At 46.7% G+C, this 12,339-nt stretch overlaps 2 non-coding genes and 1 pseudogene across 2 annotated transcripts; all 3 read left to right on the top strand.

Moving 5' to 3' along the window:
* The first annotated feature begins 840 nt into the window (after positions 1-840).
* LOC145353713 (putative G-protein coupled receptor 139) lies at positions 841-3,746 on the top strand (annotated as a pseudogene).
* Positions 3,747-9,985: 6,239 nt separating this feature from the next.
* Positions 9,986-10,058, top strand: trnat-ugu (transfer RNA threonine (anticodon UGU)). Its single transcript has one exon. It is a non-coding gene; the product is annotated as a tRNA-Thr (tRNA).
* A 1,747-nt stretch (positions 10,059-11,805) lies between these two features.
* trnat-ugu (transfer RNA threonine (anticodon UGU)) lies at positions 11,806-11,878 on the top strand. The gene has a single exon. It is a non-coding gene; the product is annotated as a tRNA-Thr (tRNA).
* Positions 11,879-12,339: the final 461 nt, after the last annotated feature.

Raw genomic sequence — 12,339 nt, 5'->3', positions numbered from 1 at the left:
ATCACACAGACATTTACAGATCTATGTCGGTGTACAGGAGTTGAGAAGATGATTCCAGTTGTGGCAAACAATACAAACAGGTATGATTATGATAAAGCAGAAGAAATAACAGCACTGGGTTAGATACAGAGTAAAACTCGCGTTACAGTGTCCCCATCAAACACTCCCAGGACAGATACAGCACAGGGTTAAATACAGAGTAAAGCTCCCTCTACACTATCCCCATCAAACGCTCCCAGGACAGGTACAGCACAGGGTTAGATACAGAGTAAAGCTCCCTCTACACTATCCCAATCAAATGCTCCCAGGACAGGTACAGCACAGGGTTAGATACAGAGTAAAGTTCCCTCTACTCTGTCCCCATCAAACACTGCCAGGATGGTTACAAGTTTGGTTTACCTTCCTAACAGCACTGTGGGTGTACCTACTCATCGGACGGACTCTGGGATTAAATTCAGTCTCCCATTGTCATTTTCTGAAGGAAAATTAGGAACGAGTAACAAATACTACAAGGACAGCATCAGCTCTGATGATGGGCCATCCAGACTGGACGTGTTGGCTCTATTCTCTCTCCACAGATGCTATCAGACCTGCTGAGAGTTCCCAACATTTTCTGTTTTTGTTACAGATTCCAGTATTCGCAATGATTTGCTTTTAACAAATGCTTCCTTCGGAAACCAAATCGGCATCTCATGAACAAATATAAATGTATCTTTTTAAAATCCAATGAGTCAATCTGTCTGAATGTATCTTTCAACTTGTCCTTTAAAGTCTGGTACTGAGATGTGATATCAGTAAAATTATTTGCCTCCGAGTTGGGCACTGTTGATGCAATGTGTTTGTTAAGTGTGCGTGACTAACAGGAATGATCAGGGGGATAGGTGCGAGAGTGGGGATTTATCCATTGTGTATAACAGGACCCGCTGGAATCGAACACTGCACTGTTCCTGCCAGAGCTTCCCAGACCAACAGAGGTTGCCACCGAACACTGAAATGGGAGATTCCCTAATTGGTGACATACAGAAGATCTACTACCCTGTCCTCACTGCAATTGGAGTGGTTGGTAAGCTGTTATCACATCCTGTTGTTGGTGGAACACTGTGTTAACCGAGCTGCTGTATGTAGTATTTGCTCTCATTGTGTGTTTTACAGTGCGGTTCCAGCCACAGTGCGGAGGGTAGCAAATGTCATTCCAATATTCAAAAAGGGAGGTAAAAGAAAACATTATAGACAAGTGGTGGGGAAAATTCTCAAATCCATTGTCAAGGACTTTATAGCAAAGCATTTAGGAAGCAGTGGCAGGATGGGTTTATGAAGAGGAAATCATGCTTGATAAAGATGTTGGAATTCTTTGAAGATGTAACTCGTAGAGTTGACAAGGAGGAACCAGTCTTTGGAAAGTGTTTGACAAAGTCCCCCCATAAGAGATTATCGCGAAAGATTAAAGCGCTTGGGATTGGGGGAAGTGTATTGAGATGGAAAGAAAACTGGTTGGCAGAGAGGAAACAAAGATTAGAGATTAATGGGTGCTTTTCATATTGGCAGGCAGTAACTAGTGGGTGCCACAGGGATCAGTGCTGGGAGTCCAGCTTTTCCCAATATTTATAAATGATTTGGAGGTGGGAACAAAATGTAACATCTCAAAGTTTGCAGATGATTCCAAGTTGAGTGGGAGGGTGAACTGTGTCGAGGATGCAGAGATCTTTCAGGATGATCTGGGCAGGTTGGGTAAGTGGGTTAATCAATGGCAGATGCAGAATAATTTGGATAAATGTGAGGTTATTCCTTTGGAAGCAAAAACAAGAAGGCCTGAATGGCTGTAAATTGGGAGAGGGGAGTGTGCAGTGGGATCCGGGGTGCACCAGTCACTGAAGGTAAGCATGCAGGTGCAGTAGGCAGTAAAGAAGGCAAATGGCACGTTGGCCTTCATTGTGAGCGGTTTTGAGTACAGGAGCAGGGATGTGTTGTTACAATTACACAGGGTCTTAGTGAGGCCACACCTAGAGCATTGTGTGCAGTTTTCGTCTCCTTTTCTGAGGAAGGATGTTCTTGCACTCGAGAGAGTTTACCAGACTGATCCCAGGGATGACAGGACTGATGTATAAGGTGGTATTGACTAGATTAGGATTGTTTTCACTGAAGTCCTGGTGAATGAAGGGGAGAATCTCACAGAGATTTTAAGTTTATTTATTAGTCACAAGTAGGCGAACATTAACACAATGAGGTTACTGTGAAAAATCCCCTAGTCGCCACATTCTGGCACCTGTTTGGGTACACTGAGGGATAAATTAGTGTGGCCAGTGCACCCTAACCAGCACGTCTTTTGGACTGTGGGAGGAATCCAGAGCACCCAGAGAAAACCCATGCAGACACAGGGAGAATGTGCATATTCCGCACAGACGGTGACCCAAGGCGGGAATTGAACCCGGGTCCCTGGCACTGTGAGGCAGCAGTGCTAACCGCTGTGCCGCCCATATAAAATTTTAACAGGACTGGACAGGGCACATGTAACATGGCAATTGGTTATGATCCGGAATGCACTACCTGAGATAGATTCAGCCGCAACACTCAAACAGGAGTTGTATAAATAAGCTCCCAAGAAGAGAAATATTGCAGGGCAACTGGGAAAGGGTGTGGTTTTGTTCAGGTGGTCTTGCAGAGAGAGAGGAGGCTTTGCTGTGAGGAGCTGAATCAACCCTTCCTTTTCTGTAACCTTTCGAAGGTTCACAAAACACCACTCAAGTTAATCAACCACTGTGTGCTGTCCGATACAGCGACAAGACTGAGGCTAACACTCGATACTTTAAATATCCCCCCTCCCTTCTTTTCCAGCTAACGTGGTGGTGATTGTGATTCTGTCCCGGGGAAAATGCGGTCTCTCTGAATATATCACTCGCTATTTGGTGGGAATGGCAGTGGCCGATCTTCTGGTGGTGATCGTGGATCCCCTACTCAAGTGGACCATTCGGAATTATATCCGATTTGCGTTCCTGAGCATCACCCCCGTATGCAGCCTCAGTAACTTCCTTTGCCTCGCCACCGGAGGTGACTCGGTCTGGCTGACAGTGGCGTTCACCTTCGATCGATACGTGGCCATTTGTTGCGATAATTTAAAGACCACCTACTGCACTCCGAGGACGGCGGGCATGGTTCTGGGATCGGTGGGCACCCTGGGCTATTTATTCTCCATCCCCTGGTATTTCCTGTACCGGCCACTGATCATCATTAACGATGTTCCCTGGGGTTGCGCCGCCAAGTCGCGCTACCTCACATCACCGGCGTGGGTAGCGAACGACTTCTTCCACCGCGTCCTGACCTCCTTTGTCCCCTTCTTCCTGATTCTGCTGCTCAACGTTCTGACGGTCAGGCGGATCTTGGTGGCAAGCCGAGTCCGCAGGGGTCTCCGGGGTGAGAGTAAGGGGGAGAAAGGCAAGGATCCCGAGCTGGCAAACTGCAGGAAATCCATCATTTTGCTCTTTAGCATCTCGGCCAGCTTTATACTGTTACAGATAACTTACGTCGGGTAGAATATCTACGCCCGCGTTGTGGTCATCCGGTCCTATTACTCCTACACCGACCCTCGGTACATCACAGACCGTGCAGCACAGATGCTGCAGGCCCTCAGCACCTGCACCAACACCTGTATTTACGCTGTGACTCAGTCCAAGTTCAGGGAGGAGCTGAAGAACGGGGTGAAGTACCCACTCACTATCCTTGTGAAATCGGTTAAAGGTAGAGGCAGCTGAGACTCTTCGGTTCCCGCTTATACTTTGATCCCCTGGAGGGAGAATGGGGGGGAGGAGGGGAGGGGATCACCGAGGGCTCCATATTCACAGCCAGATCCCAGCTGAGCGCTGACCTGGTGAACAGTCCCGTTTGTTGAACTCTTTCATGGGTTTCATGGGTGCCAGAAATTGTTGCCCATCCCGAATTGTCCATGGCTTGTGAGGCCATTCCAGAAAGGGGCAGGTAGGAGTCACCCATATTGCTCCAGGTCTGGAGTCACATGTAAGCCAGACCAGGTTAAGATGACAGATTTCCTTCCCTAAAGGGGTGTTAGTCAACCAATTGGCATTTCAACAGGCTGTCACTGAGACTAGCTTTCAATTCATAGATCATAGAATAGATCATAGAATCCCTACAGTGCAGATGGAGGCCATTCAGCCCATCAGGTCTGCACCAACCACAATTGCACCCAATTCCCGTAACCCCTCACATTTATCCTGCTTGTGCCCCTGACACTAAGGGGTAATTTACCATGGCCGATCCATCGAACCCACACATCTTAGGACTGCGGGAGGAAACCGGAGTACCTGAAGGAAACCCACGCAGACATGGGGAGAAAGTGCAGAATTCGCACAGCCACCTGAGGTCGGAATTGAACCCAGGTCCCTGGCGCTGTGAGGCAGCAGTGCTAACTACCGTGCCACCCTAAATGTGCCACCGTGTCACCCCACTGTGCCATTGTGCCATCCCAAATTTATTAACTTTATTTCAATTTCACGAGCTGCCGTGTTGGGATTTGAACTTATGTCCTGTTAAGACCCAGACCAGAAACTCCCTCGGTGTTTTATGCAGTTAGCCTAGACCCTAACTTATATATTTTGTCTTTGGCATTAGGGTGAGCATAAGATGTTTCACTCTAGATATGATTCAAGTGAACCAATAGGGAGCTTTTATTAAACAAACTTTATTTAAGAGTACAGTTAAAGTATAATAAAAACAATTAGCATAACTTTTACAAAATTCAAACACGATACAGTGTAAACAGCTAGCTACCTCTGATGTTCCAAGTCAAACAACGTCCCACAAACCTACGCCACTTTCTAGACTTGGCACAAAAAGCAAGTATGCTCACGTGATGCTGGATTCTGCAGCTTTCTAACAACTGCTGAGATTTGTTCTTTTGTACGTTGGAACAAATCCCAAAGACTTCCCAGTCCTGGAACTTTCAGCACACCTCTGAAGGGAGAGAGAGAGAGAGAGAGACTGTTTTCTCTCTCAAGCCCAAACAGCATCTGAGGAAAATTAAACTAAAATCTCAGGCATCACCTGACCCGTCAATCATCCCCAAATCAAGCTCCACTCAGCAATCCCCAAAGGGTCATAAATCTCCAGGACACTGCATTAGGCCAGATTAGAAATAATCATTATATCAATGATACTGCTTCAGTAAAAATTAGAGGACACTGGTCACAGATAACACTGTGCTGACAACTTCCAGCGCCTGCTGGAAACATCCCCAAATAATTAAGATGCCATTCTTAAAGACACAGTCCTGTCACAATGCCCAGAGTTTGTGCCCCTGGATTCCGTGTCCGGTCACTTTTCCGAGAGTGTGATGATGGAAGGGGATGATGGAAGGGGAGGAATGAGAGAGCAGGAGAAGCAATGAGGAGGGAGACTGCGTGAGGAGATGCTGGCGGTTTTAATGATCACAATTGGCCCATTAATCTTAACATTCTCCTCTCCCCGTTCTCCGGTCTGTGGTGTGATGGTCACTGGATCACTCTGAACAACAGTGAATTGGTCCAGTGTTCATTCCCACTTTCCTTCTCTCCCTCTCTCTACTCACCAATCACTCCATTTCCCACACGCTATCTCTCCCGCACTCTCTTCACCAATTCCTCTCCCTCTCTCGATCTTTCTCTCCCTCCCTCCCCCATCCCTCACTTATCAACCAGAGCAGGGAGATGCAGAGTTCAACCCTGACTCCAAACACTCACCTTGTCAAATTTCAGCCATAGAGAGAGAGACAGAAAGGGAGACAGAGAGAGAAAAAGAGAGAAAGACAGAGAAAGCGAAAGACAGAGAGAGAGAGCGAAAGAGAGAGAAACTGAGAAAAACAGAGAGAGAGAGACACAGAGAGAGAAGAAGGGAGAGAGACGGAGAGAGAAAGAGATAGTGAGAGAAAGAGAGAGAACCAGAGAAAGAAAGAGAGAGAAAGGGGGAGAGACAGAGAGAGAGAAAAAAAAGAGAGAGAAAGGGAGGAATAATGAGAGGGAGAAAGGGAGGGAGAGAGAGAGAGAAAAAAAGGGAGAGAGGCATAAAGGCTGGGACTGAGTCCCACATTCTCCCCACTCCCTGTGGGAGCGAGTCCCACATTCTCCCCACTCCCTGTGGGAGCGAGTCCCACATTCTCCCCACTCCCTGTGGGAGCGGGTCCCACATTCTCCCCACTCCCTGTGGGAGCGGGTCCCACATTCTCCCCACTCCCTGTGGGAGCGAGTCCCACATTCTCCCCACTCCCTGTGGGAGCGAGTCCCACATTCTTCCCACTCCCTGTGGGAACGAGTCCCACATTCTGCCCAGTCCCTGATAATGATAGTCCTGCTCTAGAAATGGAATAATAACTTTTTAAAGGGAATGTATGGAAATACTTGGGAATGAAAGGTTCACAAGGCCATATGGGAAGATTTGATTTGATTTGATTTATTATTGTCACATGTATTAACATACAGTGAAAAGTATTGTTTCTCATGCACCGTACAGACAAAGTATACTATTCATTGGGAAGGAAAGGAGAGGGTGCAGAATGTAGTGTTACAGTCATAGCTAGGACGTAGAGAAAGATCAACTTAGTGTGAGTTAGGTCCATTCAAAAGTCTGACAGCAGCAGGGAAGAAGCTGTTCTTGAGTCAGTTGGTACGTGACCCCAGACTTTTGTATCTTTTTCCCGACGGAAGAAGATGGAAGAGAGAATGTCCGGGGTGTGTGGGGTCCTTGATTATACTGGCTGCTTTTCTGAGGCAGTGGGAAGTGTAGACTGAGTCAATGGATGGGAGGCTGGGTCACGTGATGAGTGAGGTAGAAGTGGGACTAATTGGATTGCTGTACCTTCGAGCCAGCACAAAAAAGGTGGGCAGAATGGCCTTGTCCCATACTATACCATGCTCAGATTTTTTGCTAATAATGATAATGTGCCGATTTAATTCTGAGCTCCTTATCAGGAAAATTGTTCTCATCGAGGTTTGCAGTTACAGTCTGTATCTGACCTCCACTGGGATTGATTCTCACACACAGCCATCTAACTGAGTATTCCACATTCCTGCTTTCCATCTCCAAGGTGGCAGAGAAGGATATGTGATCGTTTATCTTGTATTTTTAACCAATACCCCATCCACTGGCCACATCCTCCCCCTGTTCTCCAGTCTGTGGTTTGGTGTTCACTGGATCACTCTGAACATCAGTGGACTGATCCAGTGTTCATTCCCACTTTCCTTCTCTCCCTCTCTCTATTGACCGATCACTCCACTTCCCGCACGCTATCTCTCCCACAAACACTGTCCTCACTATCTCCTCTCCCTCTCTCGATCTTTCTCTCTCCCTCCCCCATCCCTCATTTATCAACCAGAGCAGATAGGTGCAGAGTTCAACCCTGACTCCAAACACTCACCTTGTCAAATCTCAGCTATATAGAGAGAGAGAGAGAGGGAGAAAGGGAGAGAGAGAGAGAAAGAGAGACGGAGAGAGAAAGAGAGAGACAGACAGAGAGAGAGAAAGGGAGAGAGAAAGAAAGGGAGAGAGCGAGAGAGAAAGGGAGAGAGAGAGGGAGAAAGGGAGACAAGAAAGAGAGAGACAAAGAGAGAGAGAGAGCGACAGAGAGAGAAACAGACAGAGAGAGGGAGACAGGAAGAGAGAGAGAGAGAGAGATAAAGAGAGACAGAGGGAGAAAGGAAGGGAGGATAATCCCAGCTCTGAAATTTGGAAATTGAGTTATTATCTCACATGGAAAGCTGCAGGCTGTGAGGGAAGATCGCTCTCTGACACTAACCCTGGAGAACAGGACCGCTCGCTCTCTCCATTCCTCTGTCTATTCACCTGCTTTCTCCCCCATGTATCCTCTCTCACTTCCCCACACCTCTTCCTGTTCTTTGATCTCCCTCCATGTTCCCTCTCTCCCTCTCTCCTTCTCATTACTGCTTCCCTCTTCCCTCTGTCTCATACATTCCAGGACCGCCCAACCAGCCCCTACACCACTCTCCCTGTATAATGTCTTACTCAGCCTAATCCTACCTTCCAGCTCCCAGTCAGGACTGGACAAGGAGCCAGTGGGAGAGGGAAACGAGGTGAATTTATTCAGGAAGAAAGCAAATATAATAGAATTGCTCAGGAATAGGCCATTCAGCCCATCTGCACTGTGCTACTGTGTCAGCATCCCACATTGGGGTGGCAAAATGGCACAATGGTTAGCACTGCTGCCTCACAGCGCCAGGGATCCAGGTTCAGTTCCTAAATTGGGTCACTATCTGTGTACATTCTCCCTGTATCTGCATGGGTTTCCTCCGGAAGCTCCAGTTTCCTCCCACGGTCTAAAAGACGTGCTGGCTAGGTGAATTGGCCAAGCTAAATTTTCCCTCAGTGTACCTGAACAGGTGCTGGAGTGTGGCGACTAGGGGATTTTCACAGTAACTTCAGCAGTGTTAATGTAAGCTTACTTGTGACACTAACAAATAAACCTAAATTTACCTTCACCAGTCTCTTTCTCCTTACATACCTATAGAAACTTTTGTAGTCAGTTTCTACATTCCTTAAATTCCCTCACACTCTCTTTTTCTCTTCTTAATCAATCTCTTGATCCTCCATTGCTTAATTCTGAACTGCTTTCAATCCTCAGGTCTGTTGTTTTTTTCTAGCTTATTTACAGAATAAAATCCCAACAGTACAGAATGAGGCCTTTCAGCCCATTGAGTCTGTACCGACCACATCCCACCCAAGCCCTATTCCCGTAAACCCACACGTTTACCCTACAAATCCTCCTGACTCCAGGGTCAATTTAGCATGGCCAAAAAACCTAACCTTTGGTCAGGAATCCACACAGAAAGAACATGCAAACGCCACACACACGGTGACCTAAACCAGGAATTGAACCCAGGCTCTTCAGGCATTGTAAGGTAGCAGAGCTAACTACTGTGCCACCATACATTCCATATGTGGCTTCCTTGGATCTAATACTATCTCTAACTTTCTCCATGCATCACATTTTGACCACCTTTCCTGTTTAACTTTTAAAATAACAAGCATCAAATAGAGAGAAAGAGAGAGAGAAAGACAGAAGTTAAACAGAGTGAGAAAGAGGAGAGAAAGACAAAGATAGACAGAATGAAAAAGAGAAAGAGAGAGAAGCAAAAGGCAGAGAGAAGCAAACTAAAAGACAGAAAGAGAGAGAGAGGGAGACAGAAGGAAAGTTAAACAGAGGGAGTGAGGAAAAGGAAAGAAAGACAAAGATAGAATGAAAAAGAGAGAAGCAAAAGGCAGAGAGAAGCAAACTAAAAGACAGAAAGAGAGAGAGCGAGATGAAGGAAAGTTAAACAGAGGGAATGAGAAAGAGAAGGAGCAAAAGACAAAGATAGACAGAATAAAAGAGAGAGAGAAGCGAACTAAAAGGCAGGAAGATTAAAAAAGGCAAGGAAAATAATGAGAGTAACAGAAAGAAATGAGAAAGAGAGAAAAAAGAAAGAGAGATTGATGGAATGAAGAACAAAGACTGGCACAGCACAGGAACAGGCCCTTCGACCTTCCAAGCCTGCACTGACCATGATACCCGCCTAAACTAAAACCGTATGCATTATGGGATCTGTATCCTTCCATACTATTCATGTATTTGTCTAGTTGCCCTGTAAATGCCACTATCGTACATCCTCCCACCATCCGGCTAGGCGCTCCAGACGTTCACCAGCCTCTGTGTAAAAACTTTGTCTCGCACATCTTCTCTAAGCCTTTCCCCATGCATCTTAAACCTATGTCCCCTAGATGGAAATACAATAACCTCAGAAAGGTTTACGATATAAAAGGCCCGTATGTGCCTTGTTGTCATAGGCAGGTGACTGAGGTAGGTGTGTGGGGAATGTGGGGTGTGTGGGGAATTGAAGTGACTGAGGTAGGTGTGTGGGGAATGAATCACTATTTGTGAGTTTAACCGAATGCCACATCATTGTTCAAACATACAATACTAACTGGAAACACCCAATATTAGCATACAACTGGCTCCATAGCTCAGGGGTTAGAGCACTGGTCTTGTAAACCAGGGGTCGTGAGTTCAAATCTCACTGGGGCCTATCAACTTTTACTAAGTTTTTAAATGTGAAAATATTCAGGTTGTAGTAAATGACAAATCTGACCCAACAGGTTGTCTCCTTCTCCATTCTATCAAGCTGCTCTCCATCCCATTCTCATCTCTCACTGGGACGCAAACCCGGGGCTTTTGGTTCAGAGGCAGGGACCCTATTGCCACTGCGCTGGGGGATCTCCCCTCCTCCCCATATTCTACATTCTGGGGTAACTGTTTCATACTAAAACTGAGAGGATGATTCAAATGTTTCAATAATAAAACCAATGAAAGACTGGCTGAATTCAACAATTATATTTGCTGGTAAATGGTCATTTCGCAATCAACCGTTAGGTTGTGAAAATGTTGACATTTTCTTAGAACAGATCATGGAATCCCTACAGTGCAGAATGAGGCCTTTCGGCCCATCGAGTCCGTACCGACCACAATCCTACCCAGACCCTATTCCCGTAACTCCACACATTTACCCTGCTAATCTCCCTAATACTAAGGGGCAATTTAGCATAGCCAATCAACCTCATCCGCACGTCTTTGGACTGTGGGAGGAAACTGGACACCCGAAGGAATCCCACGCAGACACAGGGAGAACGTGCAAACTCCACACAAACAGTGACCCAAGGTGAGAATTGAACCCAGGTCCCTGGCGCCGTGAGGAAGCTAATCACTTTTATTAGGGTCATTTTAGGGGTCACAGTCATAGTTTGAGGATCGGGGGTAAACCTGTTAGAACTTAGGTGAGGAGCACTTTCTTCACCCAGAGGGTGGTGAAAATGTGGAATTCACAACCACAGAAAGTAGTTGAGGCCAAAATGTTGTGTGATTTTTTTGGAGAAACTAGATTTTGCTCTTGGGGTTAAAGGGGTCGAGAGAAATGGGGGAAGGCGGAATCAGGATATTGAATTCGATGATCCGCCATGATGATAATGAATGGCGTGGCAGGCTGGGAGGGCCGAATGGCCTATCCTGCTTCTAGTTTCTTTGTTTCGATGTATTGCTTTGGGTTGGTCAGAATTATTCCTGATATATAGACTGCCCAAGGACTTACCACAAAAAATCCACTGTTTTGGACGTCAAATAAGCCAAACTCACCACTGTTACCATCTAGAAGGACAAGTGCAGCAGGTACCTGGGGGTACCTCCACATGGAAGTTCCCCTCTGAGTCACGCACCATCCTGACTTGGAAATATGTCAGCCGTTCCTTCACTGGCGCTGGGTCAAAATCCTGGAACTCCCTCCCTAACAGCAGGGACTGCAGCGGGTTCAAGAAGACAGCTCACCACCACCTTCCCAAGGGGCAGTCAGGGATGGATAATAGATATTGGGCCTAGCCAGTGGTGCCCACATCCCATTAATGAAATAATTTGGCAGTAAACTGGGCATTTGAATGAATAGAATCCCATGGTTAATATGCGGGGGGGGGGAGCATGGAATGTAACAGCAACCGGTGTGGAGGCAATTGGGAGCTAATCTTGGATTGTCGTGTCTGCTCTAGGAACGGGAAAGGATACTGGAGAGGGAAATGTGAGCTATCCTTAGGACGATATTGGAAACCATCACTTGCAAAGATGAAGCACGTCTCAAAGTCAAATTCATGACAGAGAATTGTGGGGGCCAGTTAGCCGGTCAGGGACACCCCCACCCACCACCACCCACCCCACCCCCCTGACCACCCCGCCACCACGGGCAGCGGGCAAGAGGGTCTGGATGGAAACCCCACCAACCAGGTGCTGCAACTGGCTCCATAGCTCAGGGGTTAGAGCACTGGTCTTGTGAACCAGGGGTCGTGAGTTCAAATCTCACTGGGGCCTATCAACTTTTACTAAGTTTCTAAATGTGAAAATATTCAGGTTGTAGTAAATGACAAATCTGACCCAACAGGTTGTCTCCTTCTCCATTCTATCAAGCTGCTCTACATCCCATTCTCATCTCTCACTGGGACGCAAACCTGGGGCTTTTGGTTCAGAGGCAGGGATCCTATTGCCTCTGCGCTGGGGGATCTCCCCTCCTCCCCATATTCTACATTCTGGGGTAACTGTTTCATACTAAAACTGAGAGGATGATTCAAATGTTTCAATAACACAACCAATGAAAGAACGGCTGAATTCAACAATTACATTTGCTGGTAAATTGTCATTTCGCAATCAACCGTTAGGTTGTGAAAATGTTGACATTTTCTTAGAACAGATCATGGAATCCCTACAGTGCAGAACGAGGCCTTTCGGCCCATCGAGTCCGTACCGACCACAATCCTACCCAGACCCTATTCCCG

This window comes from Carcharhinus amblyrhynchos, chromosome 16 (assembly GCF_965287045.1).
Source record: "Carcharhinus amblyrhynchos chromosome 16, sCarAmb.v2.hapA, whole genome shotgun sequence".
NCBI classification, from domain to species: Eukaryota; Metazoa; Chordata; class Chondrichthyes; order Carcharhiniformes; family Carcharhinidae; genus Carcharhinus; species Carcharhinus amblyrhynchos.
Note: the sequence above shows the minus strand (reverse complement) of the source record. Positions and strands in the feature narration are given on the sequence as shown.